Raw genomic sequence first — 6,662 nt, forward strand, 5'->3', positions numbered from 1 at the left:
GAAGAACTAGGCATGTGAATCCATTGGTTTTTCCTGGACTTTGATTCATGATTGTTCGTTTTATACACATTTAGGGATGTTTTATCGTTGCACAGATTGATGATTTGAACTTATTTGTGTACATTGGAGAGTTGAGATATATGGCATTTATGTATGGATTATGTATGATTCTTTATTGTACATTATTAAGAAATAAGAAGCATTTGATGCCATTTATCTGGTGTTGTGTCCTTGGTGACGGCAAATGAGTCCGTATTTGAGTGATTTTATGGCGAAATTTAAAACTGTTCAATATTGATTTCATCCAGAAAGAAAATCTAGCGTTAAACTTCACCGCACAGTTCTCTGTTTTTTCTCCTTGCGCTGGGTTTTCAGTTCAAAGTGCAGTACGCTTCAGGAAGAGGTGGGGGGGGGGGGGAGCGTAGACGTAGTGCTCTACCCAGAAAAACGACGAAATTATTTTACTTAATATGAACATTTTAATAATTATGTGTTTGGTTAAATTCATAATATCCTTAAAATACTTATCATTAGAAATTTAATACTCCGTCCTAAATATAAAACCCTTATATACAGTATAAGAGTTTTATATTTAGGGCTGAAGTACTATTCTAAGTTCATAAAATTTGGTTTTTTTCCCTCAAATTTGAAATAAGTACTTTTGATTTTTTTTAAAAAAAATTTAGGGACCAAAAATGATAGTTTCAAATTTCAGAATCAAAATGAAAACAAGATGAAATTTGAAGAACTAATAGCGAATGCTCATAGTTAATTAGCATATGCTCCTGATCTCATGTGTCTCAAATTTTTGGGTCCTAAAGGAAACAGGACCAGAATGGTTTTCCAATTTCTTCGACAACTGTGATTGGCCACAAAAATGACTACTGGCTTTTAAAATTCTCAAATAGTTATTTAAATAAGTAAAATTTCAGTTTAGGTATACATGACTAAATTGAAATTTGTAAATTTACTGAAATGATTATACTACCATTTATTATTATTATTATTTTAAAATACCAAGCACTTTCACCGGTCAACTAGTTGCCGGAGCTTCAGTGACGGGAATAACTGTTAGAGTTAAGGTGGGTCATCATAATTGGAGCTTCGGCAACTGGTCATTATTTTTTTGAGAATTTTTATAATTTCAGTAGTACGGTTAACAAATTCTTTAATACTATTAACAAGTTTGATATAACAATTAACAATAAATTTTTCACAGAATTAAAAAAGTGATATTCTTACAACTTCATCTTATTGAAAAACCTAAGTCATATCTTTAGACAAAGAAGTCTGTACTGGAAGATTTGTCAGTAATTTTTTTCAAATCAAATTGTTCAAAAAAGAGGTTTAATTTTAATTGGTATGCGATGCATTTGTTTTGGTGACAAGCGAAATTTTGCTGCCAAACGGTTGTTTTGTTTTTTTTTTCTTCAGCTGTTTTATAGCTCAATCAAATTAGTACTCTACCTAGAAAAAAAATGAAAAATAATTATTTTACTTAACGTGAACGTTTTAATAATCATGCGTTTGATTAAATTAATAAGGTCGTATAAATACTTAATTCTAATTAATTAGCATCTTCCCCTGTATTCAGATGTAGTGTCTATGTGTCTCAACTTTTCGGTTCCAAGAGAACAGCTGTGGTTGGCCATCAAGAACAAGAACAGGTCATCCATGACGAATTTGCGTTGTCTCATACAACTGTGGTTACCCTACCTAATATTAACTTTGATATATTTAAAATAAAATAAGAATACTTTTGAGTTTATGAATTTAATAATATAAAAATATAATAGCAATTTATCATACTATCATTAATCAATAATAAAACATTAGTCATCTTTTTATCAAACAAAACATTAGTCATAAAACATAACTAATGGGCAATTATTTATTTATTTATTTTTTAATGAAACGTAATATGTCAAGACACAAATATCAAAAGAATACATTTGCCATCGTCTTTCTCCCTTTCTATATTGTAGGGCGAGAGATCATCAAATATGTAAAAATTAACTAATTTGAATTTGACTAAGTAGAGGGCTTCTTAATTGCATCTTCCATGCTAAAAGTTGAAAGGTATGAGTCACCATTTCCTCTAAAAACTATCAACATAATTAAATCATGAAAACATTGGCCAAAAAAAAAATCATGAAAAGGGTGGTCTTCAATTTTGTTGTCTCAATCAAATTGAAAATTTCAACACAGTCTGCGCTGCGAACACTTGCAACTTTGGGATTTCTTTTATGGAGAATTACAATAAGATTTTTTAAAAATATTATAAAATAAATTTTAAAAATTGTTATTTTCTACTCTAAAACTTTTTATTATAAACTGTTTAGGTTGTTATTAATGTTTTTTAGTAATTATTTTCTTCTCATTATAATTCTCCCTTTATATTATCATTCAAAATATAAACTTCAAATTAAGGAATAGTCTGCCTTTTTTTTTATAAATTTCATTTTAAATTTGTCTGATTATTACTTCAAATTTTTTAAAAAAGTTTTTTTTATAAATTTCATTTAAAATTTTTCTGATTATTTAATATCTTTTAATTTTTATCCTGAATTGATTATATTTTTTTATCTCTTTTTCTACTCATCCTTTCTGTCATTCACCCTTTTCATAAATAAAAAAATTGTAATACGATTTCATTTGAAACAATTAAATACAAAAAAAATTTATGATGAGCTAAAAAATATATGTTTAAAAATTATATTTTGAAACGAAAGCAGTAATAATTTAAAAATTGCTTTCACATTAAGGAATATACGAATACGATCACGCTGGTCAAAATAAAAAAAAAGAAAAAGAAAATAGTTAATCATACAACAAGGAGGGGTGAAAAGAGTCGGTTAACGAAAAGAGTCGCACCCAACTACTCACGCGCTCCCTCTGCCATTCTCCTTCCACGCGCATTCTCTTTCTATATATGGCCCTCCCTCCCTCATACTTTTCTCATCCCTTTGTAATCTCTGTTCAACTGAATCTGCTCTGCGTTCTTAAGTATCTTCTCAGACTTTCTCTCAAGCACTCTCTCTCTCGCTACTCATTCTCCATGGCACCAATCACCACATTCAAGGCTTTCGCTGTCCTCCTCGTCGTGGCTCTCTTCTCCGCGGCTGCCTCTGCCCAGGACTCCAACATGTCGCCCTCGCCGGCTCCAGCTCCCGATGTTGGAGCTGCCGGATTTGTTTCCAGCTCCATCGCCCTCATCGGCGCCTCCGTTATCCTGTCAATGCTGGCTATTTTGAAGAGCTAGGCATGTGAATCGATTGATTTTTCCTGTTTGTTGATTCATGATTATTCGTTTTATGCACATTTAGGGATGTTTTATCATTGCACAGAGTGATGATTCGGACTGATTTATGTACACTGGAGGGTTGAGATGTATGGCATTTATGTATGGGTTATGTATGATTCTTTATTGTACATGATTAAGAAATAAGAAGTATTTGATGCTATTCATGTGGTGTTGTGTCCTTGTGACGGCAAATGATTCTGTATTTGAGTGAGTTTGGGCGAAATTTTGGTTTTTGTTCTTCAAACTTGAAATTAGTACTTTTAATTTTTGAAAAAGAAGTTTTAGGAACCAAAAATAATGGTTTCAAATTTTAGAATAAAAATGAAAATGACATAAAATTTGAAGAAAATGCTTATAGTTAATTAGCATTTGCTCCAGATTTCATGTGTCTCAAGTATTTAATTTGGGTCCTAGAGGACAACTGGACCAGAATGATTCTCCAATTTCTTCCGCAACCGTGGTTGGCCATCGTGAACAGGTCACACATGAGGAATTTCCGCTGCGTTTGATTTGATACAAGTGTGTTTGATATATTTGAAATAACATAAGAATACTTTTGTGTGAATATATTTCGAGCAGGTTCGGATTGACATTTGTTAAGCGTAAGACAAAACCCTCTTCGTATATTTATATCATGCTTAAGTTACGATTGGAAAGTTGTTTATAAATCATTTTAAAAGAACTCATAATATTGATTTTAATCATATTATAAGATTTAGTTTCTAATCCAAGTTGCATGACAAATTAGATTTATATTTAGAACCAGAACTAATAACATAGAAATCTAATATAGACAAGAAAGATATAATGGCAATTTATCTTACTAATATAAATCATCAATTAACAAAAAATATTACTTATAAATCATAATTTATGGTTCGAGACATAATTACCAAAAGAACCAACTTTTAATAATCTTCCTGTCTGTTTGCAGGCAATACACGTGTGTGTGTGTGTATCATCTTCCTGCCTGTATTGTAGGTCAGGGATGTTTAAATGTGTCCAAAAAAAAGAAACAGGAATCAACTAAGTACTACTCCTCCGGTCCTAATTATAAGACCCAATTGACTTATTTGAGGAGATTAAGGAAGTAAGTTAAGTTGGTTATTTATAATAAATAAGTGTTGTCATTCCTAAAATATCCTTGCTAATTAAGTATATTGGCTAAAACTATCATTATTAGAAGGATTATCTTGGAAAAAAATGCATAAATATAAGAGACAAAATGGATTGGGGTCTTATAATTAGGACCAAATAAAAAGTCAAATTAGGTCTTATAATAAGGACCGGAGGAGTACTATAGAAGATCATGGCCAAATGGAGGGTTTCTTATTTATAATCTCCGTAACTGAAGGTTGAAAGATATGATGCAATATTTTCTCCAAAAAACTGCCTAGCCTGATCAAATTAATGGGTGGCCTGATCAATTTGTTGTCTCAATCAACTTGAAAGCTTCAACACCCCCTGTGAACACTTGTAACATTTGAGTTCCTCTACTCCATCGCATTAGCAATTGTCAAAGGGAAAGGACCAAGTTTGGCGTTGAAACCTATCCCGATTTGGTTTCTCATCATATATAGTATAAATTAGGATTTGTAAATTTTCATATGATAAACACTTGTTATTTTGTTATTATCATTTATTAAAATGCGTATGTAAACTTATATATTTTTATTACCTATAAAATAAAAATATATATAATTGTTAGTTGATAAGTACGTATGTATATTTGTAAACTCACCTGTAAATTTAGCCTAATCAATGAACAGAGTTCACCAAAGTTTTTCCTTTTTTTTTGCCAATTTTTCCCAATATTAAATAAGATCAATCTATTTTGAGAGAATTGTTATGAAATCTCAAATAAGGAATATAATTACTATAAAGTCCTGATATAAAAAAAAACAGCATGCAACTACAAGTTTTGGGATAATAAATGACAACTATTCACTTGTTATTAAGATTTATTGGTAATTATTTTTTTAGGACTTCATGGTACTTTTCTTTTCTTTTGCCAACAACAAATGTTATTCCTTTAGTTCTTAATATAAGGCATAATTATTGAATTAATCTTGATCCTAAATACAAGAGCTATTTTTTATATTCATCAATTTTTTAAAAAATTACCATCCTTCTTAATCATAATTACGTAAAAAAAAAAGAAGGATATTATGTAAGATGATTATAATATTTTAGAAAATATTTATCATATTTTTTATAATTAATTAATTTTTTTAATTTTTTTAATGTAATCAAATTAGTTAAATAAGTTTTACGTAGACGGCAACCTGTATATGCTTTCTTTTTTTTCAATCTTCAAATATGTGGACTGTGGCTGTGGGTTGCATTTTTCAACTCAAAAAACAATTAAAATATCACGTCGGGATGAACGGGTAGTCGCAGCGAAATGGACCAGTGGCAGTCCAGAAGAAGAAGCGGCCGAAGGAGACGGCTAACGAACCCGAAAACTTCCAGAGTCACCCTCACGCGCTGCCTCTCTGCCAGCTGTCTCCCTACACGCGCCTTCTCCTGCAACCTATATATACCCCTCCCTCCTTCCTCCTTCCCCATCTCTCTGCAATTTCTCCTCTTGTGAATCGGGTTTGCGCTCTCCTGTTTCTTCTCCGAATCTCTCAAGAGCTCTCTTTCTGTACCCATTCGCTATGGCTCCAATCAGCACATTCAAGGCTTTCCCTGTCCTCCTCGCCGTGGCTCTCTTCTCTGCCGCCGCCTCCGCTCAAGACTTCAGCATGTCGCCGTCGTCGGCTCCGGTTCCTGATGTTGGAGCTGCCGGCTCTGTTTCTAGCTGCGTCGCCCTCATCGGCGCCTCCATTATCCTCTCAATGCTGGCCATTTTAAAGAACTAGGCATGTAAATCAATTGGTTTCTCCTATACGTTGACATTGTTGATGATTCGTTTCACATAAACTTAGCCCTTAGGGTTGTTTAATGGTTGCACAGAGTGATGGAGAGTTGATATGTGGCATTTATGTATGGGTTATATATATGATTTTTTTTAAAAAAAGAATATTTGTTGTTATGATTTAGAAATAAGTAAGCGTTTTGATGCTTTTATCTTCTTTTTCGTTTATGGGGACAGCAAAGGAGTTTAGATATTTGGGTAGAAACTAAATTATAATTTTAAAAGTAATTTTATAATATATAGAGTAAATATGTGAAATAGTTTGTCTTAATTTATAAAAAAAGTACTGTTTAAAAATACTTAACATTTCCAAACACTCCTGTACTCGATTGGTTTTGGGCGAAATTTAAAATTGTGTAATATTAATTTCACTCAGAAAGAAAATCCAGCGTTAAATTAATCTTTGTTCATATACTATAGGCTAACTCTTATACTCCT

This window comes from Neltuma alba, unplaced genomic scaffold (assembly GCF_004799145.2).
Source record: "Neltuma alba isolate B1F8T4 unplaced genomic scaffold, ASM479914v2 tig00013022_pilon, whole genome shotgun sequence".
NCBI classification, from domain to species: Eukaryota; Viridiplantae; Streptophyta; class Magnoliopsida; order Fabales; family Fabaceae; genus Neltuma; species Neltuma alba.